This window comes from Pan troglodytes, chromosome 1, assembly GCF_028858775.2.
Source record: "Pan troglodytes isolate AG18354 chromosome 1, NHGRI_mPanTro3-v2.0_pri, whole genome shotgun sequence".
Taxonomy (NCBI): domain Eukaryota; kingdom Metazoa; phylum Chordata; class Mammalia; order Primates; family Hominidae; genus Pan; species Pan troglodytes.
In genome coordinates this window covers 47,579,964-47,598,180 of record NC_072398.2, presented here as the reverse complement: position 1 = coordinate 47,598,180, position 18,217 = coordinate 47,579,964, and the positions used below count along the sequence as shown (strand labels likewise).

Genomic DNA, 18,217 nt, shown 5'->3' with positions numbered 1-18,217 from the left:
CAGGGCTTGCACCAGCAGCTGGAGAGTCAATGTCAAGGGCAGAGGGAGATACAGTCTCCACTACTGGAGAGCTCCCATTTGAGGGTGACACGGGCCTCAGCTCAAGAAGGGATCCAGGTCACGTTCACCACTCTGTCCCCATGCCCTGCATAGCACTTGGCATGTGGCTGTTCATATAGGTGGCCAGGAAATAGCTGAGGAATGAATGAAGGATGCACTAATATTGAAAGCCACAGCTTCTGGGGCCATTTTCTCTGCATGGTGAATCTCTGCAGAGCCTGGCTCCTAGTGGAGGTGCTTGGTAAGCGTGTGCAGGCTGAGAGGCAGAGCTTACTGTGGGGAAGTGGTGTTAGTGATGCTGGGGGATCTAGGTAGACCATGCCTGCTGCATAAGCCCAGTTCTCCCTTTCCCAGGTTCTGGAGCAGCCGCACTTCCTCAGGCTCCCACACATCGCTGACACGCCCCGCAGGAATTTCTGTAACTGCTCACATCCCCATCTCTGTCTTCCTCAGATAACCCATGCAGCCTGAGCCCCCAGATCCAGGGACAGTCCCCATTCCCAGCCTCTGATGTTGCACTGTTCCTTCAGCCTCTTTCTGTACTGAGGACTGCTAGCTGCCCTTGTCAAGCAAAGGTTTGGAGCTGAAAACCGTACAATGTGAAGGACAGTTAGACAGGAACAGCAATCAGTAATGTGTGTTATGGTCGGCCTAATCATCGGCCATTTCCCCCTTCTTCCTTGCTACAAAACCCCGATTTTATTCAGGCCATTGAATGACTGGGGAGATGCCCCTTCCCCAGATGGAGGAACAGAGCCTCTGTCCCCTAAGCCAACCATGGAGATTCCATTCCCTGGCCAGTGGCTGGATCAGGAACAGGCTGAGACCATTTCTGGCCAGTGAGATGTGAGGGGAGATCTGCTTGGGAAGCTCTTGTGAATAATGTATCCAGTTGTACAGACCCACACAAGCTCTCTTCTCCCTCTGATAAGGTGACTCAATGTGACCCTTGGAACTCAGCCATGGCACCCACACTGCCATGGACTGAATGCCTACTATGCATCAGATGGCTCATCTGCATCATCCCATTTCTTTATTTTTTCAAGATGGAGTCTCACTCTGTCACCTAGACTGGACTGCAGTGGCGCAATCTCTGCTCACTGCAACCTCCATCTCCTGAGTTCAAGCAATTCTCATGCCTCAGCCTCCTGAGTAGCTGGGATTATAGGCGCCTGCCACCACCACCATACCCGGCTAATTTTTGTATTTTTATTAGAGACAGGGTTTCACCATGTTGTCCAGTCTGGTCTTGAACTCCTGACCTCAAGTGATCTGCCTGCCTCAGCCTCCTAATGTGCTGGGATTATAGGCATGAGTCACCGCTCCCAGCCGCATCATCTCATTTCATCCTCATCATCCGAAGATAAAGAATGTATGCCCACCTTACAGACAAGACAAGCAAGGCTCAGAGCGGTTAGGCAAGTTGCTTATAGTCACACAGCTGGAAGAGGTAGACCTGGGATTCTAATGCAAGCTCATCTATTTCTGAGTCCTCTGGGTCCCAGTCACCATGCTGTGGCCCTTGCATATTTAAGAGGGGCTGCTCATGATAGGCATACAATACATCAGTGCTGGCCCTCTTCCTCGGCCTTCTCCTTTTCCAACCCCCTGAACCAGCAGGGGACATACTCAGGCCCCTAGGAACACCCCTAAGGGAGGAAAATTCCCCTAGCCACATGGTTGGGAGCCAGTTCCAAGCACTGTTTTGTTACAGACACAAAAGCCCTTCTCCCTCTGGGGGAGACCCACAGCTCCATACAGGCCTCCCCTTGTTTTCCCTGGCTCCGTGTCAGGGGCCCACATCCAGCAGGGCCCCAGGGAATCAAGAACATGGGCGGAGAAATGGGTGATACCCAAGGACCTGCCAGTAAGGAAAATCTGCTCAGGACATCTCTTAGCTAGGCTGCTCTTTTGAGCCTGGTCATTTAGTTAGGGCGAGGGTGGGGGGGTCTCCCCTCAAGAGCCCACTGAAAGGACAGGGCTCTATTGCCTTGAGATGAAAAGTGATGACTCTATCCCTAGCCAGGAAGGGTTTCAGGCAGTGCCTGTGGATGAGGATGAGGTCCTGTCCCCCTCTGCCCACAAGAGGACCCCTCCAGGTGACCCTGCCTGTGGGGAGGAGGCTCAGCTGGAGGGAACCCTGGCAACAGGTAGGGCTCAGTCTTCACTCCACCTCCTCCCTTTCTGCCCTTCTCTCCAACAGCCAAATTCTGCCTGTAGGGAGGCCGAATTGCCTTAAAAGGAAACCTGTTTCTCAGAGTTCATGGAGTGCCTTAGAGGGACACTTGGCTCCTTCTTAATTGCCTTCCCAGCTCTCCGGCACAGAGGCCCTGCAGAAGGCTGGGACAAGAGAAGTTCCCAAGGTCAGAGTTCAGGCTGTACAGGTCAATGGTTAGGAAAACAGGAGCTGGGATTCGATCAATACGGATTTACCCCTTCCTAGCTGAATGATCTTGGGCAAGTTACTTTCCTTTCTGAGTGTCAATTTGCTTGTCTCTAAAATGGACCGTATATGGACTCCCTAAAATTCAGCTGTAAGGATTAAATGAGGAGGTATGGAAGTGATGGCCAGCACACTGTAAGTGCCCGCCCCTCTGACTACCACTCACACGACTGGCCCAGTCATACCTCGACTCCACACTGCTAGATGTGGGCCAGCCATCCACATGTAGCTAGTCCACAAATGGAAGGAGCGAGGCTTAAGAAGTAACATGCCAAATAGGGCCAGGAACTCCTGATTCATCTGCTAGCCCAGCGAATGAGTCTGGGACAAGTTACTTGCCCTTCTTTGGGGTTTAGCTCCCCCCAGCTGTCTATGATGTCCCATTTCACTCTGTTGACCATCTCAACAGAGAACAGAGCTTGAATTTTCTACTGAATGGCTGGAAACACCTGGTCAGCTGTTTTCCTGAAACGGCTGGCGGCTAGAAGCCTGCTGTGTCTGCTGCTGCATCTTCCTAGCCTGGCTGTCCCATTAGGACTGTACCCAGATCCCCAGTTAGGACCGTACCCAGATCCTCAGCCTTGAGACAAGAAGGCCAAGGTGGCAGCTCTTACAGCAGCAGCAAAAGGAGAAGAAAAAGGTCACAGACTCTCAGTCACCCCAAATCTCATGAAAGTCAGGCTCGGCTGGGTGCGGTGGCTCACGCCTGTAATCCTTACACTTTGGGAGGCCGAGGCAGGCGGATCACTTGAGGTCAGGAGTTCGAGACCAGCCTGGCCAACGTGGTGAAACCCCATCTTTAATAAAAATACAAAAATTAGCCAGGTATGGTGGCGGGCACCTGTAATCCCAGCTACTCAGGAGGCTGAGGCATGAGAATTGCTTGAAACAGGAGATGGAGATTGCAGTGAGCAGCGATCGTGCCACTGCACTCCAGCCTGGGCAATAAAGCAATACTCAGTCTCAAAATAAATAAATAAATAAATAAATAAAGTCTGGCTCAGGTGACAGGTTGAAGGAACCATCGCAGAGATGTAAAATCCCTAACTGCCAGCCACCAGTGTCTGAAGGCAAGCCCTTCTTATCAAACCCTTCAAAACCATCCCATATCTTTATTTCTCCAGTGGAAAAATCCCATCTCTCCCATTCCAAAATCATTTATTCCCTAGGGCCAAAGAATGCCTGACGGCACAGGGTTAAAGTCCCCACCCACTTGCTCCAGTAGAAACCTGTCAGATGTTTATCTAGCTCCCTCGCATTAGCTGAGCTGCTTGGTATCTGCCAGGTGGACAGAAGGGCTGGCATCCCTTCCAATCTGCAACTCGGCTTTTGCCTCCACGCCCCAGTGTCCAGAGAGCAGCTGAGGGCAGAGAGAGGAGGGGGCCGGGCTGGTCAGGGCTCAGAGCCAAGTCTTAGAGGTGACACCTGAGAGCTCAGGAAATCAGCCTCTCCTGAAGCTCAGGATCACGGGTAGGGGGAGAATGGCTGCCATGGAGATGGGGCAGGCTTGGCCTCAGCTTTCCATGTCCCACCTCATGTTTCCTTCAGAACCGTGCACATGACCCGCCTCTCTGAAAAGGTAACCAGCATCACTGAGATACCGTCAATCCAGGCCCCATGGGCCTCCAGAACTTGACTGTCATTCTAGGTCAGGAATCCTTCTCTCTATTGAATGAGCTTTCTCTTTTCAAATCCATGTCCAGTGGCCCTTGTGAGACTGTGAGCTGACAAGGGCGGTATATGTCTTTCCCTTTCCCCACTTGCCCCCAGTGCCTTCTAGAGCAGAGCTCCCTACTCTTGGAGTTCAGAAGTTTGCAGGGCGCAGTGGCTCATTCCTGTAATCCTAGCACTTGGGGAGGCTGAGGTGGGCGGATCATTTAAGGTCAGGAGTTTGAGACCAGCCTGGCCAACAGCGTGAAACCCCATCTCTACTAAATATACAAAAAAAAAAAAAAAAATTAGCTGAGTGTGATGGTGCACACCTGTAATCCCAGCTACTCGGGAGGCTGAGGCAGGAGAATTGCTTGAACCCGGAGGCAGAGGTTGCAGTGAGCCAAGATCGTGCCACTGCACTCCAGCCTGGGGGACAAAAGTGAAACTCTGTCTCAAAAAAAAGAAGTCTGAAGGTCAACACAGGTAGAAATGGAGGTCGATGACTTCTTTGTAGTATTTCAAAACTTCTACAGGAAATCCTGTATTATAATAAAGCCTCATAGACAAATTAACAGATGGGGTTTCCTTGCTTTTATCCAGATCTGTAATGATGTTGGTTATTCCATGCTGAACAAAATGGTCTGAATGATTTTTCTTTGATTAATTTTTTAAAAGTTAAAACACATTAGCACTTAGGCCTTAAAAACACAGGTCGTTTGCAGCTGACATCCCAGGAAGCACCAACCCACGCCACCCCTGCATAAAGAAAGCCAGGCACACAGTCGGGGGTAGGGGGTGCTGGCTGCCTAGCTGGGGCTGAGCTCCAGCTGCTAACCTTCCATTTCTTCCCCTGTTGTCACCGCTGAAGACTCAGACGCTGCCTTCTGGCCCTGGGGAAGCACTGGAAATACCAGAGTCTGGAAATGCTAGCTGCCCCCGTATTTACACACTTTACCATACATGGGAATTACTCAGTGCTGGCGTCAGACACATTCCTGGGTAGCTGCGTAGTACAGGCACGTCATTACCATATAAATTCTTGACAACTAGAAACAGCAGTCAGAACCCAGGACCCCTCCACCTCACCTTCTCTGCCCTCCCCTCAAGTTTTGCTAGCTCTCTCTTTCTCAAGCAGGCTCTTTTCCAGGCTTCTTTTCTTTCTGCAAACCTGGCTCTGAAACTCAAACATGCAGAGCTGGTGAAAGCATATCCATTAGTGGCTGGGAACTAACTCTCAGGGGTCCCCTCTGCTCCTACCTGGCCATGCAACAGACTGAAAACCCGGAGGTCAGGAGTTCTAACCCTGATCCATCCAAGTGAAAGGTGTCTTCCTTAAATAGTTTATAAGCCACTGTAAAGCACCTTGTAAAGCTGATGTGTTTCACAAATGGCAGATATTTCCTTAGTGAGTTGATCTGGAAAAAGGAAATGTAGAGGAGCAAAGAAAAATAATAAGGTAGTGACTGAGCATACGTTTTGGAAACAGTCAGCTTATGTTTGAATGGCAGCTCCACAACTGATCAGCTGTGATCCTGAACAAGTTTCTTACTACCTCTGAGCCTCAGTTTCTCCATTTGTAAAATGGAGAGCCTCAGTAGCTACCTCATAAATTGTCCAAGATAACACATGTGAAGTATTTCTCACACTGTCTGGTACACCGCAAGTGCAGATATCTGGTTATCCTTATCTTAAGGAGAGGCCAACTCTAACACTTATCGTTCAGGTTTGTATCTCTTTTGATATTTGACAATATGCCCTGAGTAATGCCAAATGGCTGACTTGGAGGAAAAAGTCTTCTTATTCTCACCAGCACCTCTTTGGATCCCAAAATATTTAACGCATGTGTCTTCATCTAGCAAGCCAACGTTTCACAATAAGCTAGGCTTACATACATATTTAAAACTTTAACAACCTGCCAGAAAAGCCTTCCCAATTTGCTTCCCACACCAGGGATGGACAGTGAATTAAAAACTATGTTGCTAGGCGCAGTGGGTCATGCCTGTAATCCCAGCACTTTGGGAGGCTGAGATGGTGGTGGGGACAGGGAGGGGATCACTTGAGGCCAGGAGTTCGAGACCAGACTGGCCAATATAGTGAGACGCTGTCTCCAAAAAAAAAAAAAAAACACCAGGCCGGGCGCAGTGGCTCATGCCTGTAATCCCAACACTTTGGGAGGCCGAGGCAGGTGGATCACCTGAGGTCAGGAGTTCAAAAACAGCCTGGCCAACATGGCGAAATGCCGTCTCTACTAAAAATACAAACAATTAGCTGGGCATATTGGCAGACACCTGTAATCCCAGCTACTTGGAAGGCTGAGGCAGGAGAATCGCTTGAACCCAGGAGGCAGAGGTTGCAGTGAGCCAATGTCACGCCATTGCACTCCAGCCTGGGTGACAGAGCAAGACTGCCTCAAAACAAAAACACACAAAAAAGCCCAAAAAAAAACCTACGCCTTTTTTCTCTCACCTGCTTGTCAATCTACCCAAGTGGAAAAACTGGCTAGTAACTATTTGCAAGGTTTATGAGTATCCCGTAGGCCAACTCAGCTGAAAGACCATTGCTACCCCACTCATTCATCAAATGTTTACTGATCACTCAGTCAAGTGTCACTACACTCCCAGGCTGCAACTCTGGCCCAGTCAGGACTCACTAGCTCCAGAGGCAGATGCACATGTGTGCAATTAAAAGAGCAAACACCTGGGCTAGGAAGGCAGGTGCTAAGACAGACCAGAGGCAAATAGGCCACAGCACCCCTGTTTTTCCCATTTTATTAGCAGGCCAATTGCAGAGTTGATGGGCCTTCTCTTTAGTTTCTCTCCTGCTTCCTCCCCATACCCTCCATACTGGGCATCTCAGGCCTTGCAGACAGTTCTCTCCTCCCTCTCCTCTAACCCACACTACACCCTCTGCAGGATAAACTTCCTTCCTCGTCTGACTGCCTCCGCCCCGGATATCCTCTCCAAGGCAAAGAGTCATTCACTGGAAGACCGTGAGCAGGAGGAGGCTGGATTTAGGAAACAATGGGTAAAAGCTGCCCACCAGCAGCTGAGGGCTGAGGACAGTCTCTCTCAAAAGAGGTAGCCAGAAACCAGCTGGAGAGTCAGGAGGCAGCAGTTGAGTGAGAGCAGTTGAGGGGAGGCTCAGTACCCATCCCCAAATCCCACCTGGGGAAAATCCCCAACATGCAGTCTGAGAGGACAGAGGGAGACAACCAGCACCTCCAGCCTCCTTAGCTTCTGGGAGGAAGGCAAGGGATGAGGGGAGGACAAGAAAGACAGTAACTGAGAGATCACTCCTGTGTTGGAGGTTCTGTGTAATATGCTCCCCAAGTAGCATCCCTGAAAGAAACTGAGACATTGAGAAGTTAAATAGTTTGTCCAAGGAAACCTGCGTGTTAAGTGGCAAATCCAAGAGTCAAAACTCTGCCTTCCAAACAATCCCACCAAGACTCCAAGCCACCTCTTCATGATATACTGATATACTTTCTACCAGGGCCCAGTGGATTTCCTCGGTGCCACTGTGATAGTATCCCAGCGTGGGGAGAGCCTGCCCATTCATTCACTCTCAGGGAGCAGCGGGTGGGTGGCTGGAGCCCAGGGCTCTAGGCAGAGCCTGAGCCCACTATTGCTCCAGCTGATTCCTGGGTCCTGGTTAGTTCACAACAGCACCAGAACCAGAAGCATGCAAAATATTCTCTAGTCTGTACCAGTAGATACAATACCTGCCTCAGAGGGCTGATTGTTAGCTAACACATTGTGATTTGCTTTAAATGTGCTCAATACCAGCCCCTTTATCACTTCCCAGCTTTCAAGGACTGAGGCCACAAAACACTGACTGCAGGCTCTTTCAGGTTTCAGTAACCATCACCACCTAGCACCAAGATTTGGAGTGGAGAGGTTTCCATGCAGTTCTTTCACAAGAGGGAAAACTCACACCTGCGCTCAGGGACACAGATGTCCAAGGTCAGGCCCAGATGTTTGCCCCACCCCGCCCGCGGGCATTTTCTCTCCAGCAGGAGGGTGAGGGAGGGGGTGGCACGGATGCCCTCATCTCTCTGCCATACAATGAGCGTCAGTGGCGCGCAGAATCGCCGATTGTTCTGCCCGACTTGCAGGCGGTTGCGGGGAGCCGGGTCGCCCTGGGTCACGCACACGCGGAAGTCAACTGTGTCCAGGAAGCCCAGGAAGGCCCGGGATGGGGAGGGACCTAGTGCCTCCAGAAAAGAGCAGCACTGCCCGGGCTAACTGCGGTCACTTCTCACAGTTCCCCGCCTGCGACAGCCCCGGGGCTGCGGCGGGGCTGGCAAGACCGGGAGGCGCTGAGTGCGTGCCCAGGCGCCCCTCCGCGGCGGGCAGAGCCGCGCGACTCAGGGCGCACTCACCTGGCAGCTGGCTCGGCGGCGCAGGGGCGGCAGGCGCTCTCGGAAGTGGCGGCTGGGTGCGCCCGGCCTGCGCGCCGTTTTGTTCCGCTCCGCGGAAGGCGTGTCCCGGGCCACGCCAACCAGTGGGCTTTGCACACTGCACCACTCCAGGGCTGATGTCATGGCGCGAAGCCCGGCGGTGCTGCCCTCCCAGGCCCCGGGAAGGCCGGCCGGCAGGGGCGGGGGCAGGAGTCGCCGACTCTGGGGGTGCTCCGAGCTCGTGCTGCGGTCCCACTGTGCGCCCTGTCGCCGCCACCGCGGAAAACGTCTTGCACGTGCGAGGGGCATTTCAGGAGTTTCCTGTCTGTCAGGTGAGAAGGCGGAGATATGACCTTAGAGGTCAGACCCATGATAAACTTGAGCCCCTAACGAAAGGGTGTCTCGAATTTACTTGTCCTGGTGGCAGAGGGTGAGGGACACATCTTGGGCGCCAGGGTAAGACAGACCCTTCCAGGGCAGGTCTGATTCTGCCCATCCACTCACTAGCTGGGCCCTGGGCCTAGACAGCCCTTCTGGGTTCAGGGTCATCTGTGAACGGCGTGTAATCTACAGGGATGTGAGGGGCTAAAAGGAGATCCTGTGGGACCCGCAGACCTTCAGCAACACCCGGCATGTAATAGACACTCAATAAATGTAACTCCCCCCTCCAACAGCTCTTGCCCCTCAGTTTTTCCCAGTCTTCCCTGCTACCCTAAGGACAACACCTGGAAAAAGGTGTTCTCCCGCAAAAGCAGCAGTTCTGAAAAGTGGGTGCCTCCATAGAGGCTTTTCTCTGGGGCTCCAACCTTCAGTAGGACAGACACAGGCTCAGGCCACTCAAGCTGCCCCTGGGGCAGTTTCCAGGGGACATTCTGTCCGCACCTCCTCACCCAGTCCCCAGCCCTTCCTGAGTGCCCCGTGCAGGCATTTCAGGGAGCAGAGAAGCTCACAGCCTCCAGCTGGTCACCCTACACCCCAGGTGGCCCATAGATGCAGCTGCTACGTCTTCCACCCTGGGCAGGTGTCAAGGGTTCAGGCCCCAACCGGCTTCACTTAAAGCCCTGGTTTGCTGAATCAACTTTTTGCCAGGAATAAAGTTAAGCATCTTATGATCTAGAAAATGAAGTAGCTGGCCAGGCACTGTGGCTCACGCCTGTAATCCCAGCACTTTGGGAGGCCGAGGCAGGCAGATTGCTTAAACCCAGGAGTTCAAGACCTGGTGAAACCCTGTTTCTACAAAAAAATTTAAAAAATTAGCCAGGCGTAGTGGTGTGTGCCTGTAATCCAAGCTACTCGAGAGGCTGAGGTGGAAGGATCACTTGAACTCGGGAGGCAGAGGTTGCAGTGAGCCAAGATTGCACCACTGCACTCCAGCCTGGGCGACAGAGCAAGAGTGTGCCTCAAAAAAAAAAAGTGTTTATCTAGGTTTTTCTTGCTTTCTACCGTAAGTAACATCTTTCCTTTGGCCAGGTCCATCCTATAAACAAGGCCCTCCAAGATTAAAATGTCTAGAAGCACACAACCAGTGTTTCTTGCAGATTGGGCCATCTTCATCTGACCCAACCAAGATGAAGGAGGAGAACCAGAAGAATTTCTGGTCACGGCTGCACTGACCAAACAATAGTTAAACAGGTCCATTAAACTGCAGAACCACCATCAGTGTCAGAGACCGAGGGCTTCCGCCCAAAGATGGCGATCCCATGGGATTTCCCCCTCTCCTTTCAATTCTCAGTATCTTGGAGAGATGAGCCTCGGAGTTTTGCCCAGGATTTTACAAAAGGGCAAACTCCTACATTTCCTTCTTTGGTCTGGGTTTGTCCTGTCTGGAGTCGTGGGACTGTTGATAGATTTCCCTGTGAGGACATGCCAACCTGTGCTGTGAAATGGCTTTAGGGTAGATCCAGAAAAAGAAGAGCAGTCACTGCAGTCACACTTGGATTTCTCCCAGATCTTAAAGCACCTTATAAACAGAATGGCTGTACAATGTGTCATCTAAACCAGAATGCTTTGGATAGTAAGTGGTATGTGGTAGTATTCGTAACTACACTAAGGCAACAGGACTATCTCAGGCAGTCCAGGGCAGATGGTCACCCCACTTTTCCACCCAAAGATTGTCAGGTCACTTGTCTTAGGAGCTGTCTACGCAGAGCTACAGATGAAGCCAAGTAGGACCTGCCTTGTTTGGTGTTTTTCCAGAACCTCTCACCTTCTGACTGTATTATTCTCCCAGCCTGCTGCCAGTTACTTGGGCTTGGTCTTAGATAGCACATTTGCAGATAAAGAAGACTTGAGGGATGAGGAAGGGCTTTGGGATTGAGTTGAGTCAAAGGTGATGCTGGGGTTACCCACCATGCAAACAGGAGCAAGCCTGATGTTGAAATCACAGAAAAATCAGTAAACGTTATCAATACTTGGGACATCCTTAAGGCAGAGATTCTCATTCTGCAGAGGTTCTCATTCTGGCTGACCTCATTTATGTAACCATATCTAGACTGGCCCGAGCTGGTCAGCAGCACCCACATCTGCAGAGACAATGCAGTCAGAGCTCATCACCAATAAATTATCTGCTAGGGGTTCTAGAAGGAGGCTTGGCACACTTAGGGGCTTACCTGCTTCTCAGGACTCTCACAAATGTCTAACCTTTTCAGTATCTTTATGTTCTCTCTGTGCACTCTATTTCCCAATACCTCTGGGTTGGTATTTGATGGCTGCTAGGAATGAAGTGGGGCCTGTTACAGGCAGGAAGTAGGGCCCCTGTCCTCCAGCTTCCAACTTTGTCTGCCGCTTCCTCTGGCATCTTTTCTTCTCTTTCCTCCCTCATCAGCATCCTGATGCTACATCTTCTCTCTCCTCTCCTGTGGTGAAACCCTTCTTTTCCGCATTGATCACAAGTGAAGGGGACCTGAGTGTGAGGCTGAGGAAAGAGTAAGGGAATGTGTCTGGCTTAGCTCTGCTCATCATCCCAGAGAAATTAGAGATCCAGTCTGGGCTGGAGATCTTCTTGTCCATCCTTCCATCCATCTGTCCATCCATCCATTCATTCATTCACCCATCCATCCATTTGTTCATCCATCTGTCTCTCCATCCATCCATCCATCCATCCCTCCATCCATCCATCTATCCATCCGTCCATCCACCTGTTCATCCATGTATCCATCCAACCATTCACTCAGAAGACATTTATTGGGGCCCCACTCTGTGCTGGTCTCTAGGTTCTGGGAATACAAGGAAGCCTATAACTTGGATCCTGACCTCAAGAAGTTTACTCATCTAATGGTCTAAAAAAAGAAAAAAAAAAATCCAGCCCTAAACTTGCAGTTTGAGTCTCAGCTCTGTCATCTATGATTTAAAATACTATTGATGGCTGGCGCAGTGGCTCATGCCTTAATCCCAGCACTTTGGGAGGCCAAGGCCAGCAGATCACTTGAGGTCAGGAGTTCAAGACCAGCCTGGTCAACATGGTGAAACCCCATTTCTACTAAAAATAGAAAAATTAGCCGGGTATGGTGGCATGTGCCTGTAATCCCAACTACTGTGGAAGCTGAGACAAGAGAATCGCTTGAACCTGGGAGGTGGAGGTTGCAGTGAGGCGAGATCCAACCACTGCACTCCAGCCTGGGTGACAGAGTGAAACTGTGTCTCAAAAAAACAAAAAACGAATAAAATACTGTTGATAATGAGGAATAATTATAATTATTAAGCATTTACTACCTGTCAGGTACTTTACACAATTGTCCCCTTTAATCTTCGCAGTAGCTGTATGAAGTAAGGACTATTTTTACCCCCTGCTTTGCATGTGAGGAGACCAGGGCTTACAGCAGTAGCTAACTTAGTAGCTTTGTGACCATGGCCTAGACCTCAGCTTTCCTCATGTGTGAAATGGGAGGTTGGACTAACTCAGTATTCTCCAAAATTTCCACTGAGGTACCTCTGACAGCAAAGAGGTAAATGTAAGGAACCCACAGTGTTGTCAGAATCAATCCACTCCCAGTCCTTGAAGTCTTGGGGTTTATTGCAAAAATTTATTTGAATTTTGCATTCTCCTTGGCACATAACTGTATTTGTCTTCATAAAAAGATAATGTTTAAAATGACTCACTGGCCAGGCACGGTGGCTCACACCTGTAATCCCAACCCTTTGGAAGGCTGAGGCAGGTGGATCATTTGAGTCCAGAAGTTTGAGACCAAGTTTGGCAACATGGTAAAACCCAGTCTCTACAAAATATACAAAAATTAGCTGGACATGGTGGCATGCTTGTAGTCCCAGCTACTAGGGACGCTGAGGTGGGAGGATCGCTTGAGCCCAGGAGGTAGAGGTTGCAGTGAGCCGTACTATACTCCACTGTACTCCAGCCTGGGTGATAAAGTGAGACCCTGTCTCAAAAAATAAATGAATAAATAAATAAAATTACTTACTGTTCAGAGAAATGGTGTTCTTAGGAAATGTATTGTGCTTGGTGAGTAGTATCTCTGTGGGCCCCTGGGAATATGACTAGGCCCGCCTACCCACGTAGGTGATCTGCAAGGCTCTCCCTGGCTCTGGCACTGTTCGGCTGTGCCTAGGCTAGGATGAGGCAAGTCAAAGGGGGCTTGTGGAATAAGGCCCAGCATTTGCTTTCAGTCCCTGTATTCATGTTTTCTAAGGAGGATTCCTAGAATCTCTCAGGGTTTGCTGGAGAAATGAGCTTGGCAGCCAGAGGCAAATGAAAATCGGAAAAGGCAGTGTATACATGTTATAAAAATAAAATGCTTAGAGGCAAGAAAAGGAGAAATCCATTTAGAAAGGAACAAAATAAAAACTCTATGGGGTTCCTGATCCAGAAACCTCTTCTGATTTTCAGGCTGACATTTACACTGTGAAGCTCCAGGGGAGCTTGAAAGGTGATATTCAGAAGTGCACTGGGGTGGCTCAGGGTTGGGTCCTTAAGAACACTGTGAAACAGTCTAGATAGGTTTTTAAATGACCACTTCCTCTTCCCCTCCCCTTGGCCTGAAATTGATGTAAGGTCACTTCCCTCCTGCTCCCTCTGCAGCCACTGCCTCTGTCCCAAACAGGCAAAACTGTGGAGTGGCTCTCACAGCCAAAGTGTGGGGAGGAGAAAGCAGGAGGAGCTGGGGACTCAGGGCAGGAGCAGGCAGCAGGGAGCTCCCGGGCAGCTGGCTGTGCATGGCTCCACTGTTCCAAGCCTGACAGGCTCTAGGGAAGTGCGGCCACAGGGAGCTGGCTGAAGGCTCAGGAGAGGCTTTTCTGACAGGCCCAGTTCCAATCACGCCAGCTCCTAATCTACTGATCAGTTTGCTTTCCTCCTGCTTTAAAATCTCTTTCTCCCTGTTCTCCTGGTCCCTAGCCACACCACCTTCACTGCTCTGATGTTATCTATGATCACCTGGCCAATCTACTTAAAGCAGTGAAGTAGACTGAAAATAACCAGACTTTCGGCAAAACTCTTTTTTTTTTTTTTTTTTTTTGAGACGGAGTTTCAGTCTGTTGCCCAGGCTGGAGTGCAGTGGGGCGATCTATGCTTACTGCAACCTCCGCCTCCTGGGGTCAAGCGATTCTCCTGCCTCAGCCTCCCAGCCTGGGACTACAGGCATGCGCCACCACACCCAGCTAATTTTTGTATTTTTAGTAGAAACCCTGCAACACGGCGTTTCACCATGTTGGCCAGGCTGGTCTCAAACTCCTGGCCTCAGGTGATCCGTGCACTTCAGCCTCCCAAAGTGCTGGGATTACAGGCGTCAGCCACTGCACCCGGCCTTGGCAAGACTCTTGACGCCTGTCCTCCATCAGGGTCGATTATATTAAATTACACTGACAGAAGAAAGGATTGGATGACTTTTGAAGAACTATTTCAACCCAAAGACAAGCTAAGGAAACATTGAGTTCACTCACCTGGAAGGTCTTGGAGGGCAGGAATTGTAGCTTACCCTCCTTTGTAGCCACAAAGAGCCTTGCATGGAGTAGGTGCTCAGTATTTTATGAATGTGTGCGTGGATAAATCCATAGTTTGCAAGAAACCACGAATAAGCTTGCCACCTGCTGGTGAACTTGTGAAAGACACCTCGCCGCGCCTCGGCGCCCCCAAGTGGCCATACACTGTAATCCTAAGAAAACCCTCAGCTTGGACAATCCTTTCTTTCCAAGGAGCCCTTTGTTACAGGAAGTCCCAATCCAGACCCCAAGAGAGGGTTCTTGGATCTCACGCAAGAAGGAATTCAGGGCAAGTCCATAGAGTAAAGTGAAAGCAAGTTTATTAGGAAAGTAAAGGAATGAAAGAATGGCTACTCCATAGACGGAGCAGCCCTGAGGGCTGCTTTTTGCCCATGTTTATGCTTATTTCTTGATTGTGTGCTAAACAAGGGGTGGATTATTCATGCCTCCCCTTTTAGACCATATAAGGTAACTTCCTGACGTTCCCATGGCATTTGTAAACTGTCATGGCACTGGTGGGAGTGTAGCAGTGAGGACAGGTCACTCTCGTCGCCATCTTGGTTTTGGTGGGTTTTGGCGTTCTTCTTTACTGCAAGCTGTTTTATCAGCAAGGTCTTTATGACGTGTATCTGGTGCTGACCTCCTATCTCATCCTGTGACTTAGAATGCCTTAACCGCCTGGGAATGCAGCCCAGTAGATCTCAGCCTTATTTTACACATCCCCTACACAAGATGGAGTTGCTCCGGCTCAAACACCTCTGACAACTTGATACTTATTCATAAATCCTTTTGACTCTAACTCATGATCCTACATTCTTAGCAGAGAAGCCAGAAATGTCCTAGGACACTAGTCAGTGAAAAAGGCCTTTGAAAGCCCTGGAAGCTGTTTTGCAACTCAGGACCCTCTCTTCTCCACTGGTAGATGTTCTCTCCCCAAGATCCCTTTCCCTATCCTTCACGCATCCAGACAGAGAAAGCCTGTATTGAGCACCCACTATGTGCCAAGCACTGGGCTAGGTGCCGAGAGATATGAATGGAGAATGGAGACTTTACAGGGAGGAGAGAGCTGAAGTGTGCACCCAGATGTGGAGGAGACTGGCACAGAAAGAGCACCGGGAGTTCAGACAGGGAGAGAACTCCATTGTGGGGATCAGAGAAGGATTACATGGGAGGTGACAGGCTAATGAGCTGGGCCATAAAGGGTGGTTAGGCTCATAATGTATGGAGATGGACAGCATTCTGGTTACCTATTGCTCTGCAACAAACCACCCCAAACTTGGTAGTGTAACAGAGCGGTCATTTGTTTTTCTCTCTCATGGTTTTAGGGTTTTCCCAAGCTCAGCCGATTGTTCTTGCTGGGATCTCTCCTGTGATTACAGTCAAATGAGAGCTGGCTGGATTCTTCACTGAGTCTCCCTTACTCCTGTGGCTGGAGGCTGATGCTGGCTGTCAGCTGGGACCTCAGCTGAGGCTGTTAGCCAGAACCCCTACATGTGGTCTCTCCATGGGGCCTGGACTCTCTCACAGCATGGTGGCTGGTTGCAAGGACAAGCATCCCAAGAGAGAGCAGGAGAAAGTTGTTTCGCCTTTTGAAAACTGGCTTCGCAAGGCCCATAGCAGATCTTCCCCTGTGCTCCACTAGTTGAGACAGTCACAAAGCCCCACCCAGTTTCAAAGAAGAGGACAGAGACTCCATTTCCTGATGTGTGAGTGGCAAGGTTCTGGAAGAGTATGTGGAATGGAAAGTATTATTGCAACCATTTGGGGAAAATACAACTTGCTGCTGGCAGGAAGGTCATTTCAGGCGGAGATCTTCATTAATGGTACCTTCAGAAATGCATTTTTAGGAAAGAAAGTGGTTTTTACAGACTTGGCATTGCTAAGGGAAAACATAAGGTTTTAGAAGTATTTACTGAGCCATCTTCACCAAGACTTATGAGAAACATTTCTTTGAAGAGAAGATGCTGAGGAAGAGGGAGATGACTTTTGAAGTGGACTCCAAGGGGCAGACAGGAGGCTGGGATGGATGGCAGCTCACAGCTGGCAAAGGCAGTGGACTAGCAATCATGGGTGAAGGCCTACCAAGACTGATTCTTAGAGGGGGGAGAATTGACTTTGTGTTCTTATAGCAAGTGGCCAGGAATAACCAGATGCTGTGTCCAAGCTGAGTCCTCAAAAACAGTAGTAGACAGGGGCCAAACCAGAAAGCAACAGTTAACAAAAACTGTATTGTAGCAAGAGAGATAAGATAAGCACACAAGTGTAACCGCCCAACGGGTTCACCTTGTCTGCTGCCTAGACAGAGCCGATTTATCAAGACAGGAGAATAGTAATGGAGAAAGAGTAATTCACGCAGACCCGGCTGTGCAGGAGACTGGAGTTTTATTATTACTCAAATCAGTCTCTCCGAGCATTCGGGGATCAGAGTTTTAATTTGGCAAGTAGGGGCTTGGGAAGTGGGGAGTGCTAATTGCTCAGGTTGGAGATGGAATCATGGAGGGTCGAAGTGAGTTTTTTGTGCTATTTTCTGTTCCTGGGTGGGATGGTAGAACTGGTTGAGCCAGATTACAGTTCTGGGTTGTGTCAGCTGATCCACCCAGAGTGTAGGGTCTGCAAGATATCTCAAGCACTGATCTTAGGTTTTACAACAGTAGTGTTATCCCTAGGAACAATTTAAGGAGGTTCAGATTCTTGGAGCCAGAGACTGCGTGACCCCTAAACTGTAATTTCGAATCTTGTAGCTAATTTGTTAGCCCTGCAAAGGCAGACTGGTCCCCAGGCAAGAAGAGGGTCTTTTTGGGAAAGGTCTATTATTAATTTTGTTTTAGAGTCAAATCATGAACTGAATTCCTTCAGGGCAAAGTTATTTCCACCTATGCCCAGGAATGAACAAGGACAGCTTAAAGGTTAGAAGCAAAATGGTTAGGTAGGTCTGATTTCTTTACTGTCATAATTTCCTCAGTTATAATTTTGCAAAGGCAGTTTCACAAGCAACCACAAAGCATAGCAGCTATCATTTGGGGGTAATACAGGGAAGCAAGGAGCAGTCATCATGCATGAGCAAGAGCTGGGTCAGAGATAAGACACAGCCCCAGGTTAGAAGGCAGCTTCACAGAGATGAATAGGGAGTGAGATCAAGGACCACAGCAGAGGTTGACAGCCCAAGGCCCTTGATGGCACTATGACCTGAATGTCCAGGATCTTCCATGTCAACCACCAACTTTATAGGAAAGGGTGCACGAGCCAGGAATAATGGTGGTCAAGCTTGGCTGTGTGGGAAATAGGGAGTTTGCCTGCCTGGCAGCTGCTGAGTGTCTCAGTAGTAAGCTTCCAGCTATACAATATCTGGACCCTGAGACCCAAAGAGGAAGGAGACTTTGGCTTCCTTTACTATGGGCATTCTGTGACCCACCCTGGCGATGAGGACTAAAGAACTACAAGATATTAAATCTACCTTATGTTTTTCACTTGCTTATGAGCACTGGAGCTCCATCACCTGAGCCCCCACTAAGTGCAGATGTATGTGACTTTAGAAAGGTTAGATTTACTCTACATAGCTCAGGGTATAAAGAAGTGGTCCCAATAAAAGTTTCCTTTGCTACAGGGGGCTGAGGACAATCATGAGGTTGTGAACTCTTTGAGGACAGGATTAGATCTTGGTCAATATCTGTATGCTCAGTGCCTAGGGTAGCATCTAGTTCATGCAAGGAAGGAAAGGAGAGAGGAAGGAA

At 49.6% G+C, this 18,217-nt stretch overlaps 1 protein-coding gene and 1 long non-coding RNA gene across 2 annotated transcripts in view; one reads left to right on the top strand and one right to left on the bottom strand.

Annotated features, from left to right (window-relative positions):
- CSRP1 (cysteine and glycine rich protein 1) overlaps positions 1–8,880 on the bottom strand; it is a 23,912-nt gene extending 15,032 nt beyond the window's left edge. The window contains exon 1 of the mRNA XM_009440635.4: positions 8,538–8,880. The gene's annotated coding sequence lies outside the window, so the exon portion shown is untranslated. The remainder of the gene's footprint in view (positions 1–8,537) is intronic.
- Positions 8,676–18,217, top strand: LOC129135797 (uncharacterized). Its single transcript, XR_010151266.1, has 2 exons — positions 8,676–8,887; positions 15,812–18,217. It is a non-coding gene; the product is annotated as an uncharacterized LOC129135797 (long non-coding RNA).